This window comes from Cervus canadensis, chromosome 8 (genome assembly GCF_019320065.1).
Source record: "Cervus canadensis isolate Bull #8, Minnesota chromosome 8, ASM1932006v1, whole genome shotgun sequence".
NCBI lineage: Eukaryota > Metazoa > Chordata > Mammalia > Artiodactyla > Cervidae > Cervus > Cervus canadensis.
In genome coordinates, this window is record NC_057393.1 from 21,618,112 (window position 1) to 21,644,342 (window position 26,231).

The 26,231-nt window shown below is 37.6% G+C and overlaps 1 non-coding gene across 1 annotated transcript; it reads left to right on the plus strand.

Moving 5' to 3' along the window:
• Nucleotides 1-5,086: 5,086 nt before the first annotated feature.
• LOC122446856 lies at nt 5,087-5,193 on the plus strand. Its single transcript, XR_006271016.1, has one exon. It is a non-coding gene; the product is annotated as a U6 spliceosomal RNA (small nuclear RNA).
• The last annotated feature ends 21,038 nt before the right edge of the window (nt 5,194-26,231 follow it).

Here is a 26,231-nt window from a genome sequence, read left to right on the forward strand (position 1 = left end):
AAATAATCTCATATTTTCTAATCTCCAACAGAGATTAAAATTATTCCCAAAGACACATTCAGCTTTAGATGTGATTCACAAATGAAATTCATTATGAAAAAAAATTTTTAAAAAAGGTCGTTACTTTCTATTCCTCAAAATGGATTTGTGTGAAGACACTATAATGTTTCCTTGTCCCTAAGTCTCTTTTGAGAATATTTGTTTTATTAAACTACAGTAAGAAAAAAACCTGTTCAATGGGACAATGCTTATGTTCAAAATTAGAAGAATTCTAAAGTCTCTAAAGCTCTCCAAGTGAATTATCCAAGGCACCACGGTTTCATTGAAAGTGAAAGTCATTCAGTCATGTCTGACTCTTTGCAACTCCATGGACTGTATAGTCCAATGCATTTTCCAGGCCAGAATACTGGAGTGAGTAGCCTTTCCCTTCTCCAGGGGATCTTCCCAACCCAGGGATCGAACCCTGGTCTCCCGCATTGCGGGCAGATTCTTCACTAGCTGAGCCAAAAGGGGAGCTCAAGAATACTGGAGTGGGTAGCCTATCCCTTATTCAGAGGATCTTCCTGACCCAGAAACCCAACTGGGGTCTCCTGCATTGCAGGCAGATTCTTTACCAACTGAGCTATCAGGGAAGCCCATGATTTTATTAATACCAATGAAATAAAAAAAGAGATTTCTTGAGAGAAATTTAAAATCAGTATATGTGGCAACTACTCACTAGTTTCTATAAATAAATAAGATTAGTTGTATTTTGAAAAAATAGGAAGCATATAATGAAGTACCTGCTTTAAACGAATTCTTAAATCAGACAAAAAGAAATAGTGAAAGGAAATATTTGGCTTATTTTTGATAAATATTAATCTACTGCCTCTTTATTAAATTGTTAATAATTATCACAGGTTAATATTTGCGATTTTTGTTTTCAGCAGTGTGGTTGAAGAGCAAAATTACCTTGCTGAAGAATGCAGTTATTTGCATTTGTTGGTCATATACACAAAGGATCTGTATTTTAAGACTGATAGGTTTTTTAAAAATATGAACTACAAAAAAAGGGTTTGAAAATTCAGCATTCTTTTACCTTTGTAATTATCAAGTTATCAGTTTTCTTTTGTGTGAATCAAATTATATTAAATAACTTAATGTTTTATTCCTTTTGCATCATCTTTAATAACAATTGTTTTCTGAGTATAAACCACATCTAAGAAAAGTATGGACAAGGGATTGGAAAGAGATAGAAGCCTGTTCTCAAGAGATTTCTACCTAGGGTTAGCAAAGTCTTGCAAAATCTTACAGATTGGGGCTTATTCTTCCTCTCTGGCAGGAGACCAGTCCACTGCTCTCTGCTCTGGGAAACTGGAACTTGTCTTCTGCAGCAAATCTTGGGCTGTTCTCAGTCTCCACTTTGAAAAATATTACCAGTGTTCTTGATTGTGTTTCTTGTTCTTGAGTATTTAGTTTTATAATCCTTCCTATAAGTTTATGTAGGTATCTTGGGATTTCCTCCAAGAAATCAGGAGTCTGAATTTTTACTTCTGAGATCTTTGAAAGCTTGTATTAAAAAGCCTGTTTACATTCTTTATCAAACCAAAGATCCAAAAGGCCTCGTGATGGGGAAGGATCTCTACTCAGAGAAATGATAGATTGAACACTACACTGATTCATGAACACCCCACAGAAGATTGTTACCATCCTTAAAGAATCCTCCTTCTCTCATCTCTGCCACCAGGTGAGGATTCTGCTCCCTGAACAGCCTCTAAGGTTGGAGTTTGATTTTATTTAAAGATGTGGCAGAGTCCTTACACTTTTGAGCTTTTTTTAAGAGATAGGAACAGTACAACACCAAGAAGCCAACCCACAAGAGAATAAAGAACAAAAAAGGGAAGTGCATCTTTTTTCTCGTGTAAATAGATTTGAAATTAAAACAAAAAACAAACAAAAAAAAAACCTCATTGACAGCTCTCTTTGAATAAGAGAAAAATCACCCTAATGTCAGAGAGTAGATTGAAAGTGAAAAGTAAAAGTGAAAGTTTCCCTGGTTGTCTCTGACTCTTTGCAAGCCCATGGACTGTAGCCTGCCAGGATCCTGTGTCCATGGAATTCCCCAGGACAGAATACTGGAGTGGGTAGCTATTCCCTTCTCCAGGGGATCTTCTCAGGGGATCTTCCCAACCCAGTGATCATAGCCAGGTCTCCTGCATTGCAGGCATATTCTTTACTGCCTGAAGCATCAGGGAAGCCCAAGAATACTGGAGTGTGTAGCCTATCCCTTCTCCAGCAGATCTCCCTGACCCAGGAATAGAACTGGGGTCTTCTGCATTGCAGGCAGATTCTTTACCAGTTGAGCTGAGAGTAGGTTATAGCACCTTAAAGGTTACATTGGTTAGTAATCATTTTGGGTCCCAGAAACAGAAATCTTCACTGTTCCTAAAGTGGCTTAAACATTTAAAATATTCTTTTCTCAAAAAGGATTCCAGATGTCAGCAGTACAGAGCTGGTAGAGCCTATTAGTGATCCCATCAAGGAACTTTTTCACTGTCCACTATATCCTACTTAGTGTATTTTTTTTAATCCTCAAGGTTGTCACCTCATGGTTCCCAATGGCTATTTTGTCTCCAGTCTTCACATATACATTCCAGCAAAAGGGGGAGTAAGAGAAAGAGGCAGAAGCAGTAGGTTTATTTCTGTCCCATTGGCCAGAACGGTCACCTCTCCCCCCATTCCCAATCTATTAAGAAGGCTAAAAATGTGCTTCTATTTTAGAGGTATTGAACAGAGACGGTGATTGGGAAATGAACGATGGATCAGCCACCCAAAGTGTCTGCCAGAGAGAGAGATGTATGAGTACTCCTCAGCTCATTTTTGGCACATTGGTAACATTAAGTCAGCACTGAATATTTGGATGAGTTCCATACACCTTGGGGCTTTCCCCCTCTTTAAGAAGTTTCCTTATAACATTTTGGGGAGACTATTTATTAAGAATCTCAAATCATTTCTATTTGAAATGATTTGAGATTCTTAATATTTCTAAAGTGTAATCAGTTGTCAATTCTTCTGCAAATATGTACTTATATAATCACCTATATAAAAAAAGTATTCCAAAGACCTTATCACTGTTGTTTCCTTTCTATATGGTTTTTGATTCTTCATCCAAAGTCCAATTCAGTCGATTTGGTGAAAGTTGTCTCAATGATCCTTTTGCTATTTTGTACTCTTTGTTTCTCTGATGGACTGTTTCTACCTGTCTTTGTCTGCAGTTATTTGAGTGTTTCTGTTACTAGTGTCCTACCTTGGGTAGCAAAACGGTTTTTGACTTGAGACGGACTCAAATGTCTGGATTATTTAGGAGGGGAACTCCCCCTTATCCACTAAACTCTCTTCCTGGGATGGATCTCTCTCATCAGCAAGTACGTGTGATATCATAGTTGGCAACTAAACCATAACTGTGGTGTAGAGTTACCACAGGAAATGAATCTGTCCCTTGAATTAACTGAAATCTCCTCCTCCTCCCTGTGTGTGTGTACACGTCACTCTATAGCTACCTCCTCCTCTCCCTCATTCTTCTTCCAAAGCTTCTGTGTTCGTTGCTGTGTGGCCAGGCTTTGATTGAGTGGATCACACCTGTTGCCTCTCTTCTCTTTAATTTGAATATCGACGACTAACAGAGAGCACCCACCACCACCACCACCACCAGAGGGCACAGGGAAGATAGTAGCAGTAGGATTTCTTTCACTGGTTTGGTTCCTTGGGACTCCAGACTTCTCTCTGTCCAAGATACAATGAGAAGACATCCTCGAATTTAACAACAAACTTCAGAACTACGATAAAATCTCTCCCCAAACCAAAAACAATCCAGAACCTATGAAAGGTCAAGGAATCCCTTTTGTGTGAATTAAAACTGCCAAAGTGCTAAGCGAAAGCAGTTTTGGAGAAGGAAGTTTTCTTATGGAAGGTTTGAATCAGGTTTTAAAAACCAGGTCCAGCGGCCATTATTCATGGAGGTGTGTGCCCACAGTGACAGAAGAGATGGATCAGTAGTCAGGGTGTCAGCAGACTCAGCTGGTCCTGTCCTACCCACAGACTGCTCCATCAGCTACTTCCTGCCCCAGCATCACCCTACTGTTCCTCTTCCACAGCTCCAGATCCAGAGAGGCCAGATGTCTAGAAGCCCTGTCTTCAGGATGTGGTTTTTACAGTGCTTCCCTAACCCACCTTCTAGATTCTCAAAGATACACTTCAAAGGCCTACAGCAGCTGTAGGCCTTTGAAGTGTATCTTTGAGAATCTAGAAGGTGGGTTAGGGAAGCACTGTAAATACCACTGAGGCTGGGGCTGTAAGGAAGGCAGCAGGAGGTGGCTTTGGCATCAGTGTTATTAAGGGTCAAAGCTAGACTCCACCATTGGCTGCTGAGACCATGGGCACATGACCTAAATTCTCTGAGTATCAGTTCCTCATATCTTTCTAGAAATCATATGGAGGAAATAATACCTCCTGCAGAATTTCTAAGAGGATCTAACGATTTAAGAAAATGTGTATGAAGTATTCAATATACATCATCACAAAATGGTAGCAGTTGTTATGAAATATCAAAACTATGAACACGCCACTCGTGACTTAGATGTTTTGCATAAATAATGGAATTAGCCAGACAGACATGATTTTTACTTCTGTGTGTACTTACTCCACAAAGTGATTTCTCTGTGTTGAGTGAAGATCAGTTGTTTGGTAAATGCATTCTGGAGACATCCTTTTTCCTGCTGTGAAAATTAACAGTGTGAAGACTTTCTACAAATGCCATCATTTTTGAAGTGTGTAATTAATTATTCATTAAGTAATATTTTCATTGATGAAGTATCCATGTTACTTCCTTTATCTCATTTTTTTTCATAAATTTACTTGTTGAGTTTAATTATAATCACCTTATAATTACTGTTATTTGGCATTAATTGTATTATATTAAGCCATTAGCAATATTATTCACCATAAAAATAATCAAATAATGAACAAACATAGCACATGGCTTACCTGTAATACCTTCTTTCTTCCCATTTCCCTCCTTTCCTTTCTAACATATTTGAAAAGACTTCTCGTGCTCGCTTCGGCAGCACATATACTAAAACTGGAACGATACAGAGAAGATTAGCATGGCCTCTGCGCAAGGATGACACTCAAATTCGTGAAGCGTTCCATATTTTTACACTTTCTAACACCATACACAAAAATAAACTCAAAATGGATTAAAGATCTAAATGTAAGACCAGAAACTATAAAACTCCTAGAGGAGAACATAGGCAAAACACTCTCCGACATAAATCACAGCAAGATCCTCTATGACCCACCTCCCAGAATATTGGAAATAAAAGCAAAACTAAACAAATGGGACCTAATGAAACTTAAAAGCTTTTGCACTACAAAGGAAACTATAAGCAAGGTGAAAAGACAGCCCTCAGATTGGGAGAAAATAATAGCAAACGAATTGACAGACAAAGGATTAATCTCAAAAGTATACAAGCAACTCCTGCACCTCAATTCCAGAAAAATAAATGACCCAATCAAAAAATGGGCCAAAGAACTAAACAGACATTTCTCCAAAGAAGACATACAGATGGCTAACAAACACATGAAAAGATGCTCAACATCACTCATTATCAGAGAAATGCAAATCAAAACCACAATGAGGTACCATTACACGCCAGTCAGGATGGCTGCTATCCAAAAGTCTACAAGCAATAAATGCTGGAGAGGGTGTGGAGAAAAGGGAACCCTTTTACACTGTTGGTGGGAATGCAAACTAGTACAGGCGCTATGGAGAACAGTGTGGAGATTTCTTAAAAAACTGGAAATAGAACTTCCATATGACCCAGCAATCGCACTCTGGGCATACACACCGAGGAAACCAGATCTGAAAGAGACACGTGCACCCCAATGTTCATCGCAGCACTGTTTATAATAGCCAGGACATGGAAGCAACCTAGATGCCCATCAGCAGACGAATGGATAAGGAAGCTGTGGTACATATACACCATGGAATAATCCTCAGCCGTTAAAAAGAATTCATTTGAATCAGTTCTAATGAGATGGATGAAACTGGAGCCCATTATACAGAGTGAAGTAAGCCAGAAAGATAAAGACCATTACAGTATATTAACACATATATATGGAATTTAGAAAGATGGTAATGACAACCCTATATGCAAAACAGAAAAAGACACACAGATGTACAGAACAGACTTTTGGACTCTGTGGGAGAAGGCGAGGGTGGGATGTTTTGAGAGAACAGCATCAAAATATGTATATTATCTATGGTGAAACAGATCACCAGCCCAGGTGGGATGCATGAGACAAGTGCTCGGGCCTGGTGCACTGGGAAGACCCAGAGGGATCGGGTAGAGAGGGAGGTGGGAGGGGGGATCGGGATGGGGAATACATGTAAATCCATGGCTGATTCATGTCAATGTATGACAAAAACCACTACAATATTGTAAAGTAATGAGCCTCCAACTAATAAAAATAAATGAAAAAAAAAAAAAAGAAAAGACTTCTCAACGAATTAGTTTTTTTTCAGTCCTATTTTCTCAGAAGCATATAGCTCCCACAGATGTCTTATGGAGCCTTATTTTATAAGTACAACCTTCTCTTCTCACTTACCAATCTCCTAGATATTGGTCTTTTTAGCAAAATGGACACTGAAGTTATCAGAGATGTTTGTTAGGATTGAATTCTTGCTACAGAATATAACTCTCCATGTCTGTAATTCCACATACAAATTTTACGAAGTCTGGAATTTAAAAAGCTGTTACTTTGTGAGTCTGAGTCCTGTCAGAGGAGCATTGTGTATAGAAATCTACCACATTCTTTGGGTTAGGTGACATATTAAATCATTTATGAAGCAATTTCTAGCAAAACCTTCTGTTTTTCACTTTCTAGTTTTTTGCAAATATGTCAAAAAAATGTTTAAAACCTAAAACAGAAAAACAAATTATAGGTTCAGTGTGTCTTTCATTTTCCCATTTGTGTGTGTGGGTTTGTGTGTGTATTTAAAATAAAAATACTTGTAACAAAATACAGGAAATCCTTCTACACTACACTACTTTTTACTACCCAGTTATCCTTCCCAGAAGTAATCTCTTTTTTATTTTAGTTGTCTATTTAAGTTTTTATTTTTAAATAATATATTTGTATTGATTTTTAAAATTTTCCTGTCTTGTCAGTAATGTACAGTATCTATTGATATGCTGTAGTAATAAAGCTATATCATTCTTATATAGCGCTGATCCTGTTTTTCCCATTCTGCCAGTACATTTATTCTGAATATTCTTGGGATAAATATTCACTGTGTATATTATTATGACTATGTACTAGTCATTGAATATACAGAGTCATAGTGTTTATTTATGCAATACTTTATTTTTCCTTAATTTATATCTGTTATTTTGATCAGTCTCTTGAGTTTCAATATGCCTATTTTAATGTTTCATTGAATATATCAAATGCCTCTTGATCAAAATTTTCCCTGAAACACTCAAACATATCTAATATTTAATCTTTTAAAAAGTTTTCATGGAACTCTCTCTATAGGAATCTTTTTTTTTTTTTCTCTCTAGGAATCTTAATTCATCTGTGGCAACTAAACTGGTTGATTTTTAGATTTTGTACAGTTGACGTTTCCTAGATTCTATATCTTCTTCTTTATTTATAGGCTTTGTTTTGGTAGGTAATAGTTCTTAGTAGATTCCTTAGAAAAGTCTTCAAGCAAAACACCCAGTTATTCAATGTATGAAATGTCTATTTCACACTTGATTGAAAGCTAAGATGAACATATAATTCTAAGGTAAAAATAATTTTTCTTGAAAATGGCGTGTTGAATACAATTGTGAGTTCTTTTCTAATCCTTCTGTTGAGAGGAACAGGCTTCCCAGGTGGTGAACTGGTAAAGAATCCACCTGCCAATGCAGGAGACACAAGAGATGTGGGTTGATCCCTGGGTTGGAAAGATCCCTTGGAGTAGGAAATGGCAGTCCACTCCAGTATTCTTGCCTGGAAAATCTCATGGACAGAGGAGCCTGGCAGGCTACAGTCCACAGGGTTGCAAAGAATCGGACATGACTGAGAGATTGAGCATTGAGAGGAACAGTCCAATTCCCTCTCCTTGAATCTGGGTTAGCCTTAGTAACTTACCTGAAAAACTTGTCACTGTTTAGTTGCTAATTCATGTCTGACTCTTTGTTACCCATGAACTGTAGTCCACTAAGCTCCCCTGTCCATGGGAATCTGCAGGCAAGAATACTGAAGCATGTTGTCATTTCCTTATCCAGTGGACCTTCCCAACCCAGGGATTGAACCTGGGTCTTCCACATTGCAGGCAGATTCTTTACCATCTGAGCCACCATGAAACTGGCAAAAAATATTTTGGGAATTGTGGAGGTAGATCATTAAAACCCTTGTGGCTTCTACCCAGTCATCTTGAAGAACTTGCTCTGGGGAAGCTGTCCCCTGGGACCACCACGTCATGAAGAAGCCCAGGATAATGTGAAGAGGCTGCCTGGAATGAGAGATGCTTGTGCATCCTTCAGATGGTTAACCATCCCAGCCCATGCCCCAGATATTGAGTGAAGAAGTCATTTTTGGAGATTTCAAACCCGGCAGACATTACTGGAGAAATAAAATAATCCACCCAGCAACAAAAACTGAGGCCCTAGACTTATGACCCGAGTCAGCCTATCCCGGCTATTTTTGGCTGTTTGAGTCCCTTGGTTGAGGCCTCTTGGGGAAGACAAGGACTGTCACCACTGTGCTTGGCCACAAATTTGTGGGCATAATCAAGTCATTATTTCTTTATGTCACTAAATTTTAGGGACGGTTTTTTGTTACTTAGGAGTTGATTGAAAGTCTACCTCTGTCTTCAATAATGTGATTGAAAAAGAATGAACTCTGAGTTCCAACTCTTTTGGCTTCTCTGAAAGCTTTTAGGATTTCTTATTATTCTGAGATTCTGAAATTACACAAAGAGGCACATTGGTTTTCTCATTCCATTTATTATGCCAAGTACTTGGTGGACTCTTTGAAACTGGAAAGAGGTATTGTCTGTCTTTCATTGTGCGGATGTGGTATTTCACATTGATTTTCATGTGTTGAATCATCCTTGCAACTCAGGAATAAATCCCATTTGGTCATGGTGTATGTTCCTATGAATATGCTGTTGAATTTATTTTGCTAGTATTTTGTGGAGGAATTTTACATCTATTTTCATCAGAGATATTGGCCTATAGTGTTCTTTTCTTGTATTATTTTTGTTTGGCTTTGATATCAGAGTAATTCTGTTTTCATAAAATGTATTTGAAAGTACTCCTTGTTCTTTGGTTTTTTGGGGGGGAGGCGAGAGTATGCAAAGTTTTGAAATTCATTCTTTGAGTGAAATGGTGTATGAAAAAACTATAGTAATGAAAATAGTATGTTGTTGTTGGCATTTAAAAAAGACATATAGATGATAGCACAGAATTGAGAACCTGGAAAAAAATAGACACATTTGTGGTCAATTAATATTTCAAAGTGAAAGCAAGAATATTCAGTGGGGAAAGGATAATCTCTTCAATAAGCAGTGCTGAGAAAACTAGATACTTGCATGTGAAATAATGAATTTAAATTTCTATCTAATTCATTCTATCTCACACCACTCACAAAAACTAACTTGAAATTAAAAATTAACTTGATTAAGGACTTAAATGTAAGACTTGGAATCATAAAACTCCTAGATGAAAGCACAATGACAAAGCTCCTTGATGTCAATCTTGGCAATGATTTCATGTCTATGACCCTAAAAGCACAGTGACAAAATTAAATTTAGTCAAGTGTTACTACATCAGACTAAGAAGATTCTGCACAGCAAATAAAAACAATCAACTGACTGAAAATGCAACCTATGGAACAGGAGAAGACATTTTCATATCATATTTCTTGTAAGGGATGAATTTCCAAAATTATATAAAGAACTCCTACAACTCAATAGCAAAAGTCTAGTAATTTAAAAATAAGCTAAAGACTTACACAAACATTTCTCCAAAAAATTTTAAAAATGGCCAACAGGTATGTTAAAAGTGCTCAACATTAGTAATTATCAGAAAAATGCAAATCAAAACCACAATGATATTACATCGAACCTTTTAGAATTGCTTTTGCCAAAACACAAAAGACAAGTTTTGGTGAAGTGTTGGTTATACATTTCTGGTAGGATTGCAAAATGCATCTAATGTGCAAAATAGTATAGAAGTTCCTCAAAAAATGTAAACTAGAATTGCCAACACCTAACTTCTCAGTGGCTAGGCCAAAAAAAAAAAAAAAAAAAGAAATGAAATCTGGATCTCAAAGAGATATTGCCATTCCAATGTTTATTGCAAGGCTATTCATAACAGCCAAGATATAGACGCAACCTAAATTTTCATTGATAGATGAATGGTTAAAGAAAATGTGGCATATGCACACAACGGAATATTATTCATCATCAAAGAAGAAGGGAATTCTACAGTATGTGACAATTTTAAAGTAACTTGGAGGACATTATGCTAAGTGAAATAGGCCAGTCACAGAAGGATTAAAACTGCATGATTACACTTGTATGAAGCATCTAAGGTAATCAAATTCATAGAAATAAAGAATAGAATAGCTGTTGTCAGGGGCTAGAGGGAGAGGGAAATGAGGAATTGCTAATCAACATATATAAAATTTCAAATGATGAATTAGCTCTCAGTTCAGTTCAGTCACTCAGTCATGTCTGACTCTTTGTGACCCCATGAACCACAGCACACCAGGCCTCCCTGTCCATCACCAACTCCCAGAGTGCACCCAAACCCATGTCCATTGAGTCAGTGTTGCCATCCAACCATCTCATCCTCTGTTGTCCCCTTCTCCTCCTGCCCTCAATCTTTCCCAGCATCAAGGTCTTTTTAAATGGGTCGGCTCTCCGCATCTGGTGGCCAAAGTATTGGAGTTTCAGCTTCAACATCAGTCCTTCCAATGAACACCCAGGACTGATCTCCTTTAGGATGGACCAGTTGGATCTCCTTGCTGTCCAAGGGACACTCAAGAGTCTTCTCCAATACCACAGTTCAAAAGCATCAATTCTTCAGTGCTCAGCTTTCTTTATAGTCCAACTCTCACATCCACACATGACTACTGGAAAAACCATAGCCTTGACGAGACGGATCTTTGGTGGCAAAGTAATGTCTCTGCTTTTTAATGTGCTGTGTAGGTTGGTCATAATTTTCCTTCCAAGGAGTAAGCGTCTTTTAATTTCATGGCTGCAATCACCATCTGCGGTGATTTTTGAGCCCAGAAAAATAAAGTCAGCCACTGTTTCCAGTGTTTGCCCGTCTATTTGCCATGAAGTGATGGGACCAGATGCCATGATCTTCATATTCTGAATATTGAGCTATAAGCCAACTTTTTCACTCCCCTCCTTCACTTTCATCAAGAGGCTCTTTAGTTCTTCTTCACTTTCTACCATAAGGGTGGTGTCATCTGGATATCTGAGGTTATTGATATTTCTCCCAGCAAGCTTGATTTCAGCTTGTGCTTCCTCCAGCCCACTGTTTCTCATGATGTACTCTGCACATAAGTTAAACAAGCAGGGTGACAATATACAGCCTTGACATACTCCTTTCCCTATTTGGAACCAGTCTGTTGTTCCATGTCCAGTTCTAACTCTTGCTTCCTGACCTGCATACAGGTTTCTCAAGAGGCAGGTCAGGTGGTCTGGTATTCCCATCTCTTTCAGAATTTTCCACAGATATTGTGATCCACACAGTCAAAGGCTTTGGCATAGGCAATAAAGCAGAAATAGATGTTTTTGTGGAACTCTCTTGCTTTTTGATGATCCTCTAGAGGTACGACATACAAGCTTGTGCCTACAGTTAACATACTATGTTAGACATTTAGAGGTCTGTTACAGGGTGAGTCTCACTCTAACTGTTCTTCCTTTAATAGATACATGGATTGAACCACCAAACAAATTGTGAGCAGAAGTTGGTCAGTTCAGAGAAATTCTCTGATAAATGTTGGTTGATCATTATCATTTTAAATTAGAAATTTTCATTAAGTTTTCATTCCATTATGCCCATTTGGAAAATAAAATTATTCAAACCCATTCTTCCTTGCTTAATTATCTGCAGATATTGTTTGGCATCACCATAATTGTAACTAATTAGCCATCACTTGCTGTTAAACTCATTTCCATGTTCATGTTTTGGCTCAATTTTGTCCCATGTTTTTCCTTCTCTTTATCCAAATACTACTAGTCAGCAGGGTCCAAGTCAAGTTTCATGTCCTTAGGAGGGTTTCTTACTTTTCTATCTGTATTATTATCTCTGTCTTTTTCTCCCGAATTGCTAAAGGTTAGCATTTAATATTTGTCTCTATTATATGGATGGAAGCAAGCAGTTCCAGATGAATGCTGCCCCATAGAAATCTAATGCAAGCCAAATATGCTATTTAATTTTACTAGTAGTCACCATAAAAAAGATTAGTTGAAAATAATTTAAATGTTTTTATTTAGCTCAAAATATCTTTAAAAATTATCATTCAACTGTAAGCAATATAAAAAGCATTAATGGGACGTTTTATAGTCACTGTTGGTATGTAGTCTTCAAACTACAGTATGAATTTTATACTTACAGAACATCACATAATGTGTTCTAGATAGTACTCTTTTGAATTATTTATAATTTTCTCTAACTTTATTTGTATAAGAATTTGTATGATAAGATTTGTCATATTCTAATGTTTAAATGAACTTTCCTGGTAAGTTGGTGTAATCAGAGTTTAAATATTACTTCTCCTGTTTTTTGCTAAATGGCAGCTCAGGAGTTACAAGCTCTTTAGGATATAATGGAATACGTTATGTCAGACTCATTAGTTTTATTTTTACAACCACATTATGACATTTTTGTTTCTCTTTATCCCCTTACTACCTGGCATGACGTGGAGAACATTTTGAGTGTTCAAAATCCTTGATTCCCTCCTTTCCCCTCTCTTTTTCTCACTTTCTCATTATTTTCCCTCTGTTCAAAAAAACTTCAAATTGCTTAAACAGCATAAGATAAAATGATGTTAATCCTATTGGTAATTACGTAATCAGAATGTTTTAGAATCTTCATTTAGAACTTTAGCTTCATAAATAATATGATATTTAGCAAGGTACTTTCTGCTGACATGCTCAGTGGTCATTTCTTCTCTAGGGAAAACAGTACTGGTTGCTTCAACATTTTCCTATGAAATGTTTGTATATGTTCCAAACTAAGGAAGTTTCCTTTGTGATTGCCTAAAAAGCAAGCAAACAAAAAAACAAAACCTCATCTAAAATTATGCCCCTATATGCTTATGGTGATTGTAATATTTTAACCTCAATGAAAATACTTTTTAATCAATTTCAGGGTTCTTATTGAGCCACAATCTTTGTTACATTCTTTGAGAACAATATAGATGCCATTAAACATGTCTAAGTAGAGAGAAGACATTTATTTCCATTGGGTTTTTGAGCCAAATGAGACTTTGTGATTCTATTTTAGCTTTTAACTACATTTTGACTTAAATGTACTTTTAAATATAGCTTTAAAATATCTCCCCACTAAGTAACCACAATGTTTTAATTTTTAAAGTAATCATATTACAAAAATGGCCACAATGGTCTGGGGCAGGATCATTAAATGTTCTACTTATATGCTTCCTCCCCCCTCCCCTGCCCTTAAATCCTTTTTTAAACTTATTTAACTGTACTTTAATTTTATGGAGTTTTAGAGTAGTCAGATGCAAGATGTTATTCTAAATTGTCCAGGTTCCATTTTCAAGACCTTCAACAGAGCATTTTCAGAAGTAAAGTAAATTTACAAAATGCGTATAATTTCAATAAGTTATCCAATGAAGAGTCATGGGTACAAACTGTTGAAAGCTAAAAAAGAGAGAAGTTGATGTAATCAGTGAAGTAATCAGGGGTGTGGGCTGGAGGAAAAAAGGAAATGCTAATTTATACCCAGTAGTTTGGATGATTTCTGTTAAGATAAAATATCAACTTCCTAATATTCCTATTCCTGGCAAATTGTCCCTTCCAATTACTTTATTTTTGAAGGACAGAGGAAGGGGAAGGAAAATTTTTTTGTTGTACAAAAATAAAATGAATCATCATCTTTCTAGACATATATTATCTCAAGAACAAACCTGACTGATTCCCTCCCACAGACTGTGCAGAGTAAGAATGTGACTAATATCACAGGGAAACAATTATCTCCTGTGGACACTTCTTGGGTGAAGATAGGATCTCTCTTCTAGTGCCTCAAGATGACATTATAAGTGTTCACTATGTACCACCAGAAAATGCAATGGGAAAATTAGCTGCAGGAAAATACATGGTAATTAATGAGGATTGATCTGGAATGAGCACTGAGCCCAGGTTAAGCTCAGAGAGGAAGCAAACAGAACAGTCATGACACCTGGTACATGTATAGCACTTAGGTGCTAGATGATGTTCTCAGTTACTTATGTCATTTACTTCAACCTACCTGCTGGATAGATAGGACTGATTTTGTTATACACCCATGCTCAGAGATATTGTAGATTTGCTTCCAGACCTCCTCAATAAAACAAATATCACAATAAAGTGAGTCACAGGACATGTTTTGTTTTCAGTGTATATAAGCATTATGTTTACACTATACAGCAGTCTATTAAGTGTGAAATAGCATTATGTCTAAAAAAAAGTACATACCTTAATTAGAAAATATTTTATTGCTAGAAAATACTAACCACCATCTGAGTATTTAGTGCATTGTAGTAGTGAAATCAAAGATCACTAATTGCAGATTTCCATAGCAAATAAAATAATGAAAAAGTTGGAAACACTGTGAGAATGATCAAAACCTGACCTAGAGATATGAGGTGAGCAAATGCTGTTGGAAAAATGATGCTGACAGACTTGATGATCCTGGGTCGCCACAACCTTTAATTTGTAAAAAAAAAAAGAAAAAAAAAAGAAAAAAAAATGCAATACCCATGAAGAGCAATATAGCAAAGCACAATAAAATGAAGTATGCCTACTTTTACAAATGAGGAAATGGATGCACAGAGATGTTATGTGACTTTCTAAAAACTACACATATGGTAAACTGCAAATTTGAGGTTTGAATCCAGAAGGTCTGGTGGCAGAATTTGAACTATTAGCCTTCTGTGATGTGCTGAATTACAGGTAAATTTTTACTAATTATGGTTTTAAAAGCAAAGTCGATATTGTGTGTTTAATTCAAAGCCATCTCTATTTCTAGTTATTATATTTATAATGAAGAATAAAATGAGTTGAAATGAAGCTGGCTTTTTGTGGAGACTCAACATAGGTGTCAGTTATTAAGAATAGTATTTCTCAAGTTTCCTTAGCAGTAAGACTACCTCAGACTCTTGTTAAAATTGCGTGTTTTGGAGCCCTGACTTCAGAAATTCTGATTTTAAAAGTCTAGTTTATAGTCCTGCAATTCGTATTTTTTCATAAACAATGCAAGGTGTTCTGGTATGGTTTAGAAAACTGTGTTATTAGATATATTTCCTGGCACCAAGACTGCTTAGCTGGCCCACATATTGCCCTCAAAAACAGCACACAACTTATTAGAACACTTTCCACACTCTGGGGTCATTGTGCATTTATTTCTCTTTCTCTCATCATGGACTTTGAGATCTTTAAGGGCAAGGGTTACATTATACCTCTGATGTATCTCTAATACACTGACCTTCCCCCAGATAGGTGCTTAACTGTGGAATGGATAGGAATAAGGAGTGAATAAATGATTATGAGGCAATCAGGCTATGCAAAGTGATGAATCATTTTCAGATGACTGGGTTTAGAATACTTCATTGTCTCACTTGGTTGAATATGTGTAGATACAAAGATACATATTTTTTGTTTGTTTCTGTGATCTATTCTGCATAACAAACTATGCCAAGCTTATTGATTTATGCTTGTTTTTACTTCTCTCTCTGTTGGTATTGGCCAGTTTTAACCTTTCCTTTGAAATTCAATTTCATTTTATAGAATTTTTCAGAACTTGCTCATGGACTAATCTATGGTACTCACTGAAAATGGATACATTTCTCTGGCAGTTCCTTTGAATGAGTCCAGGTTCTAGAATGCGGCATTTGCATCACTTTGTTCTTGGATAGGAGACAGAGCCTTGGGCTTTTGCATTAATGTCTTCTGCCCTAGAAAGGACCTTGATCAATGATCAACTCACATTATTCATTTTACACTTGATCTTAGCCAAAAGGCCGAGAAGCGATTACATTATTCATTTTAACAAGTATTTATGTTAGCATGATATTAAATACCAGAGAACAATTTAGTATGCAGAGGGATTCTCAAATTTTTACATTTTCCCACACATAATTCCACTTTATTCTTGAAGTAACCATTTGAGCTACACAGAACACTTGATATGATTCTTATTTTCTTTAAAAAAACTACTGAGTCTCATAAGCAGAGTGATTGCCCAAGGTTAAACACCTGTCTAGTGACTCAGCGGGGACTGGAACCCATTTCATAAAATTGGAGAGAGAGTACAATCCAGATTCTCTCTCAAAGAACTCATTCAATTAAATCAACAAACATTTACTGAGCCAATCTCCAGCGATGGCTAGTGAGCTAGGAACTGAGAACTCAAAGATGAATAAGAAATTCTACTTGCCTCGAGTAGCTGAGATTATGACAGGAAATAGACTTGTAAGCAAGTGCACTAAGATCAACATAGCAAGTGATATTATAAAGGTATGAACTAAGTGCAGGTTGCAGAGGAAGGAGTGAAACTCACTGAGGGTCAGCAGAAAAAGCTTTTGTTTTCTTCTTAAGTTCAGTTATGAGCATGAGGTAGATAATTTAGATTTGGGTACCAGCAAGGTGGCAGTTAGGGGATATGAGAGCCGAAATGCTTCCAGAAAAAAGGAACAGCTTGGCAGAAGCATAGCATGATAAAAGACACAGCTTGTTTAGGGCAAGTGCTGGCTTGTAAAGTGGTGCCCTTGCACAGAGGGCAAGGAGAGGCTGAAGAAAGGGAAAAGTCAGATTGCTAGGTGGCAAAATTAACAAGCGAAGGGGCTTACATGTGAGGCTTGTCTTGGGTGGCCATGAGATGTGTGGATCTCTGCTTTTGTCCACTAGAATCTTAAAATTTGTATGCAAGTCTTATCTAGATCATATACCTCTGAGATGGTGTCAACAACACATTGCTCCCTCACGGTTGCATCATTTAAAATGGCTCTCACAGTGGAACAGAATGTACATCTCCCAAACAGAGGAGGAGGCAAGGGGCCTCCAGCTGTTAGGTCAACTACTGATCATGTCCTCTTGATGACCTCCTCCAAAGTCAAGTGAAATTTGCAGTGCCCTGCACCAGGATTAGACAGGATAGGAGTATGTCAGGAAGGGTAAAGGTCTTGGTGTTTCTTTTCACCAACATGAATTTTATTTGTTTATTTAAAGAGATTCACTGATAATCTGAGAATAAAAGAATGGCCAAGAGAGAGGGGACTGTTATGGGAATTTTTGATCTCTGTTATTCTTCACAATTTGTTTGAATCTTATTTGTGGATATATGTCTCAGCACAGCAAATCTTACGAAGGAAGTTTAGCTACCATGATTGATAACTCAGCTTGCCTTTTGGAACTGTTACCATCCCAAATAATTTAGGAAAATATGCTTTTGAATCACATGTAGCACTCCTTTTATTAAAATTTAAAATATATTTTTGTGTCCCTTATAGATCAATATTCTGGAAACTTAATCCTCTCTGTATAAGTAACTGAAGAGGAGGGTACAGGAAGGTGTGAACAGCCTCGAGTGACAGATTAAAATATCTGGACTTACTCAGGCACTGGGAAAACAAGATAGCTTCTATGCAGGGCACTGTGAGGATTAGGTTTTACTTTTAAGAAGCTGTTTCTGGAGGGGATTTCACCTTCCTAGGTACATGAATTAGAACAGAGAGAGTCACTGAAATTGGAAAGACCAGAAAGAGGACTGTTGGGAAAGCATGAGAGACCAGGGCCTGCCTTGGTGATATTGCAATATCATGGTAAGAACACCTGTATCCAGAAACACTATGAGCTACAACCAGCTTCATTTATAGATCGATTTATTATCAGAAGTAAAAGAGGAGCAGGGATTTAAGGGAAAGACCAAGGTTTTCTAACTATGAAGACTGATTTTCCTGTATTCAACATTGAGAAATAAAAGAAAAAATAAATTAATGGAGAGGGAGGATAATGCTTTCTCTTGTGGCAATGTTAAATTTGAGGGGCCCCTTTCCAGTGGTCATGTATGGATGTGAGAGTTGGACTGTGAAGAAAGCTGAGCACCGAAAAATTGATGCTTTTGAACTGTGGTGTTGGAGAAGACTCTGGAGAGTCCCTTGGACTGCAAGGAGATCTACCAGTCCATCCTAAAGGAGATCAGTCCTGGGTGTTCATTGGAAGGGCTGATGGTGAAGCTGAAACTCCAGTACTTTGGCCACCTCATGCGAAGAGTTGACTCATTGGAAAAGCCCCTGATGCTGGGAGGGATTGGGGGCAGGAGGAGAAGGGGGTGACAGAGAATGAGATGGCTGGATGGCATCACCGACTCGATGGGCATGAGTTTGGGTAAACTCCGGGAGTTGGTGATGGACAGGGAGGCCTGGCGTGCTGCGATTCATGGGGTCGCAAAGAGTCGACACGACTGAGCGACTGAACTGAACTGAAAGCGTCTGCTTGCAATGCGGGAGACCGGGGTTTGATCCCTGGGTTGGGAAGAGCTCCTGGAGAAGGAAATGGCAACCCACTCCAGTACTCTTGCCTGGAGAATCCCACGGACGGAGGAGCCTGGTGGGCTATAGTCCATGGGGTCGCAAAGAGTCGGACATGACTGAGCGACTTCACTTTCACTTTAGATATCAAAATGAATGTATCCAGGATGTAGTTCCTGACTCCAAGTTCAATTTCTGTTGACATTTTGTTTTAATTTTTATTTTTTATTGGTGTATAGTTGATTCACAACGTTGTATTGATTGCATGTATGCAGAAAAGTGATTTAGTTATACATGTTTGTATATTCTTTTTCAGATTCTTCCTTTTTGCATATAGGTTATTGGAGAGTATTGAGTATGGTTCTTTGTGCTTTTAGAGTAGGTCCTTGTTGATTATCTACTTTACATATAGTAGTGTGCATGTTTTAAAATTAAGTCATTTCTGTGAATTGCCCACTACAGGTTAACAACATGTTCCAAAATAGAATGCTTGAATTGGGAAATGCTTGAATTTGATGATCTGAAACTAATATGTTAAATATCTTTCAATAAAAAAATAACAATTGAAAAAAGACTATCATTTATTTATAAGCTTAGACCAATGAAGACTCTATGTCTTTTCTTTAAATACCTCGCAAATCTGAGTAGTGCCACCATAGACTTGCATTTCATGTTTTTTTATTTTACATAGAATTTAGTAATTTTCTCTCCAGAGCTTATTTATTTATTGTTCTTGCTTATTTCTGAGATTTGATATTAGCTCACATTCTAATCTACCGGCTGTGGGATAAGGTACAAATCTTTAATTTTGACATTGATTATCCCCAAGACCATGACCATGATCTCTGATGGTGTAGCTCATTTTAATGATACAAAATACATGATTGCAGGATGTGATTATTTGGATAATCATTTCCAAGCTTTAACAAGGTCATGTAATTTCCTAGTGCCTCATAATATCTGTAGCCATTCCCCATGAGACAGCTAAGAAAATATTCAGATATTCTTGCATCAGTGCATAAAACAAGTGCCTGGAGGACCAGAAAGTAATTTCCTTTCCTATGGTACATTGTTGTTTTATTTCCTGGTTATTCTAATCTTAGAATTTTGAGATATTGTTAATTCTGAGGGCAGAGGTTCTGGATTTGGCAAGGTGGCTTTCAATTCCAAATATGTCATAGCTAAGGCTTCAGAAAAACTGGGAAAACACACTCACCTCGGCCTCAGGATATTTTGGGGCTAGACTTGGAAATATCCTTACCTATCACTTATTTCTGCAATTTTCAACCTATTTAATCAGCTAATTAAAACCATTCTAGGGAACATTTGCCAATGTAAAGTGTACAAAACCAAATTAGCTGAGAAAGATTAAATTTTTATTCCAATATGCCCTTCATTTACTAAATATGAGAAATTCAATGTTTATTAAATTTCTCTGCTCTTCAATATCTTTTAATCTTAAAATGATGATGATAATCCCTCCTTTGCCTACATCATAGATAAGTTAGCTTATATAAAACCATAATTTATAAAATATTATATTTTATGCCCACACACTTAATAGTTTTGCTACATCAAAAGAGAAGCACTAGGGACTTCCCTAGTGGTCCAGTGGTTTGGGTTTCTAAGGCAGGCTCCATCCCTGGCTGGGGAACTAAGATCCCACATGTCACATGGCCTTTAAAAAATTAAAATTAAAAAAAGAGAATCACTCATGATAGTACATGGTAAAGTGATAACTAGGTGGTTTAAACAATACGTGTTCTGGAAGAGACAAAAGATTCTAAGTATTTTATACAAAAGTCAATTTCTACTCACTCCAAAATTACCAAATGACTAGGACAAATCATATGAGGACATATCATTCTATTAGGTTATGTCAGTGAGTAGTTCAACACTAGACATTGTCAAAGACTATGGATAACAAATGTGTTTCCTGTTGAAAATTTGGGAGTGGCTTCTTTGATGGCTGGGCTCTTAAGACTGGACCGCTTAAGGAATTAAAGCGTCCTAATTCCTTAACAGAGAGGGATTTTGTGCTAAATTAGATTTTGTGTAAGTGGCTATATTTTGTGAACCTTGTCACTTTCATATTTAGAGACTAATTTTCCAATCCTTAAATATGGGCTGCTTTGAGATGTGATTCAGTGAGCAGAATGTGGTGAAAGCAATTTTATTCTGAGTTCTGAATCTAGATATCAGGAGGCTTTCTATGATTCTGCTTTTGCTTCTAGAATTTTCACCACTACCTTAATTTGAACAAATTCATACTATCCCTCTGCAGAATGAGGGTATGTACCTGCAAAGACTAGCTCTCCCAACTGAGCCAGCTTAGAACAATTCAGCCCTGAGCCAGTGTTGGGGCTGACTATAAAATGTGTGAGTAAGAGGAAAGAGTGATCAATTCGGGGTTGATTTATAAGCCACCGCCAACAAGATGGGCAAGAACAATCCCAAATGGACATCTCTGATTGGCTTCTTTCCCAAGTACTAGTCCCACAATTTTAAACTGTGTCTGGACAACGCCACCTGATGACTTTTCAGCACTCCAAATTTATCATGCCCCTAATACCAATCCCACTCTAACCACCTCTCTTCTTACTATTTTTCCCCCGGACATAGGAACTTAGAATCATGTGAGTCTTCCTCACATTCACACAGAGTAGTTGATAAATTCTCAAGATTCTTTCTGCTTTGCCTCTGAATCCACTGCTAGTCCTACTGCTGCACTGAAGTTAGACTTCCCTAGTCTCCCTGTTGAAGATTCAACTCCACTGATACTGAGTGTCTATTATGGACAAGGCCCTGCTGGAAACGTAAGGAGGGGTTGAATGCAACCCAGCCATCCAGGTGGCTTGCTAATAATGAGATGAGATGGTAGCAAGACAGGAAGCCTCTTGCTGGTCACACAGCAGCATCCCAAGGCTTGGATCTCCAGACTTCAATCACACCAGGGCTGGGGGTGGTGCTCACAGCTCCCATGAATGCTGAGTTGGCAGAGGTGGGCTTGAGCCATATTACATCCCTCTTACATCCCAGCTCTTGCTATGTCCTTGGACTGCTGATGAAAAGACCAACAGTCATCATCCCAGAGAGTCTGGGCTTGCTGTAGTGAAGAACCACGAATTCTGATTCACATGCTCAGAGCTTGAGCCTCAATTCTACTACCCATTCATTCCAGGCCTATGATGAGCTGATTAATTCTCTCTGAGCAAGATTCCTGGAGTTTAAAGGTAGTAAATATAAAGTGGTTTGCAGAGTCAGCATTTCATAAACAGTAATGTGTACCGGGGAGGGGGGGTGGGGGGGCTTCCCAGGTGGTGCTAGTGGTAAAGAGCCCGCCTGCAAATGTTGGAGAAATAAGAGACTCAGGTTTGATCCCTGGGTAGGGAAGATAACCTGGAGAAGGGCATGGCAACACACTCCAGTATTCTTGCCTGGAGAGTCCCATGGACAGAGGAGCCTAGCGGTCTACAGTCCATGGGGTCACAAAGAGTCGGACACGACTGAGCGACTTAGCACACACTCTGCATATTGGATGTTGTATCTCCTCTTTTGGTAAAACTTTATGCCCCATCCTGAACCCCCCTCAGGATGGGGAACACATGTAAATCCATGGCTGATTCATGTCAATGCATGACAAAAACCACTGCAATATTGTAATTAGCCTCCAACTAATAAAAATAAATGAAAAATTAAAACTTAATGATATACTCAGTTAGTTTTCCTAAAACACATCTAGGTTTGCTACGTTGCCTGTGTGATAATTTATCTTAAAAGAAAAGCCTCAAGGAATGTAATGTATATGTGTGTTTTTATTTTTATTTTTTTTTATTTTTTATTTTTTTATTTATTTTTTTTATTATTATTATTTTTTTTCCAGTGGGTTTTGTCACTCTTTCCTCTAACACTGTTACCCTGGTCCAAACCACCATGATTTTTTACAGATGTGTCTTACCAAGTGTTGTTCTCGTTCAGGCCTTTGACCTGTTTCTGACCTGTCTGGACATTGCCCAGACTCCAGGCCTGCCTGCAAGCACAACAAATCAAAGTGAGCGGTCCTTAGAAGTCTTGAGCCCTTGGAGGTCTGGTCAACCCCTCAGGGTCTAAGGAAATCCTATGACTCACAAGGTGAAACAAACAGCATTGTAAAAAGATTCAAGGAAAACTAAAGCTCCATTTCTGCATGCAAACTGATGATGGAATTGTAAGCAGGAGCCCCCGACACTGCAATCTGAAGTCTCACCCGTGGAGTAGACACACGGCCCGGGACCTTTTCCCAATGAGGACTGATGATTGCTATTAATGAGGGACTTCCCAGCGCTATTTGTCTGGATGTTAGTCAACCTAATTTTGTGATGTCTGTGCTGTTACTGTTTTCTATTGTTTCTATTTCTCTTTTCTTTTGATGATTGTATACTTAAGTTAAATAATCCTCTATTAAATACTGAAATTGTTTAAAAAAAAAAAAATGTGTGAGTAAGAATGAGCTGGAGCAGGTGAACCCAGCCCAGACCAGGAGAATTTCCCAGCTCACATGCACAATCGTGAACTAGTAAATGCTTCAGGCTACTGAGTTTTGTGGTGGTTTGTTACATAGCAATAAATCCTAATTGTTTTAATTAGTGAGGTCTGCCAAGGATGGGAGATAAGATTGATGTACATTTTCTAGCACTGTCATAGTTATTTTCATTCCTTTGATTCTTTCCCCTGCCTTTTCCTCTTTCCCAAGTTCACAATTCTGGTCCAATAATGCTGAAAGTCACAGCATTTCTTTGGACAGTTAGTAGGGGTGGGAGTTGAATGATCAGGCCTTCTGTTAGTACAGCTTGTTTTCTGAGCCTTATAGTTTGAAACTGTGACAGTCTGTCAGCCTATCAGTGCCTGTTCCTATATGTTTTTTTCTCTCCTGTATAATGTGACATGTATAATGTCATGTCATGTATAATGACATGTAATGTATAATGTATAATGAAGGATTAGAAAATCCTTCCATTGGATGAGGTCCATTGGAACCACATCAACTTGTGGACTGACAAATTTAATACACTATATTCCAAATGATTCCTACCTCTGGTATATTCTGAATATAAATCCCAGTGCCCTGCTGGGGAAATAGAAAAGTGTGTGAAAGTGTTAGTCGCTCAGATGTGTCTGACTCTTTGCGACCCCATTGACTGTAGCCCACCTGACTCCTTTGTCCATGGGATTCTCCAGGCAAGAATACTGGAGTGGGTTGCCATTTAGTCTTAATAAATGATCACTCAACAAAACAGGACTGTGGGTGGAGTGCAACAAGAAATGGTGCATATAACTTCCTTTGCTGGTTCTTTATTTAAATATTTTCAAGCCTGTCCTAGGTGCTTGGCAAATAAATACTGAAGTTACCACTGAAAGAAGGAACAGAGAAAGATGAGCAATTCTAGTTGAAGAGAAATGAACTCTTTGTACCCTAGAGGCAGAATTGTGTATCTTACTGTGTTTCTGAGTGTTTCTGATTTTTCTGTGTGTGGTTTCTCCCCTTGGCTATGGCCCTACTCATGCCAAGGAAGACATAGTGACAATAATGGCGCTATTCCTAGATTTTGACTCTAAAATTATGATGAAGGATGAAAGTATTTGCCTTAAGTCTAGATTTAGAGCCCATAGAAAATAACCTCTTTCCTTTCTGAAACAGACTGAATGATTGGAGTAAATTTTTTAAAAAAATCACTTTCTACATGATATTTTGTAGATTAATGAATGTATTGAACCATTCTAATGATAGATAGGGAAATTATTTCCACTGTAACTTAAAGAACTGAAACTGTTCTATCTTAAATTAAAAAGGTCTAAAATTTGTCAAGCTTATCAAAAGTGCATGAGCAATGAAGAAGTGTAAGTTTATAACCCATAATGGAGCACATTAATTTCTTAACATCGATAATTTTTCTGCTTTATTACTATTGATGTGATCCTTGTGTGAAACAGTAAATTTTGATAAAAAAATAAATATGGGTCAGAATAATAGCTTTTTAAGGGAATGTTAAGCTTTCTCCACTGGATTAACATGTTGCAAATTAATTTTATTTCTCTGGCATTGCCCTTTTTCAGCCTCTATTTTCCAAACTAGAAACATGATCCACTTTGTTCAGTAATGAAATCCAGATTTGAACTAAATCCAGTGAAAATTTTAGCCAAGTCTGCAAAAATGGTGAACAAATGATTTAATAAAGTCAAGAAAGGCAGTTAGGAAAAGGTGATATCAAGCTAGGGAAGAATCTCCTCAAATTATGTAAGGGAAACTAGCTTCTGTGGTTACCTGGAAGCTAGGAAATTTACATGATGAACTTGTGAGCCTTGGAAAGATGCTTTTCATCCAGAATGTTACAAATACCAGTTGGTTTTGTTTTACTCCATATGAAAAGCTAGGAGGAAAGAGAAAGGAACCTAAAGAAGGAACTGTTTTGTTTTAAGCAACATTTTGGAGCTATACAGAGAATAGGGCTTACCTGGTTAGTAATGTATTTCTTTGCTTTAGATGTTCCAGACATTAAACAATTTTTCAAGTGAAATGAGTCTGGATCAAAGTGCACATCAAGGATATAGCTATAACACATTTCATCAAAACCTTTGAAAGGTTTAAGTTGCTCCCCCGGTAGCTCCTCTCAAATGAAAGAGCTTGTTTGTTTCTAAGAGAAACTTACTTCACATTACTCCACAGTAGGCTGGCACAACCTATGTAGAGTCCTGTCTCTCAGATTTCCCAGTTATCTCTCTTAATACAATTTTTTTTTGCATGTCTCTGCTTTGCAGAAAAGCTTTATTTACATTAAGCAGAAAGAGATATTCTATTACCCAAGAACTGCAAATAAAAATCTAGAATTGTATATCAATGATTCAAGTGGGTCAGGCTTGGGTCACGTGACTAACTCTAAATCAATCACTGTGGCCAGGTGTACATGCCATTTTCATTGGTCATTCCTAAATGACATTTCAATGCCTGATATTCAACTTTCTTTCTGGTTTATTTTTCAGACTGGCAGCTTGTGAATTGTAGTCTTCTCTACCATTTTGTCAGCCTCCAAATAACATAGACAGTCCTTCTACCTGGCTTCTCACTGTATTTCCTACCTCCCTTTTCTGGGCAAATGCACATCTCTTTACAAACACTCCATTAGTTTTGATGTTTGTCTGAGTGCTGTGGTGTGTTTAAAGGGTTTCTCTAAGCTCTGCTGACATTGCCTGATTGCCTGCTATGTATGATTTCTGTTTTTCTCCTGGGTCATCATTCTTGGAGAGGCATCCACTTCATCAATATCCTTAAACACTGTTTGGATTTGTGGGTGTGCTTTCAAGCAGGAAGGGAGGCCTATGAGGTGAGTGGAATCTCACTGACATGTTTTGTCAAGGACCAGGCAAATTTCGTGATAAACAGAGGAGCAGGCTCA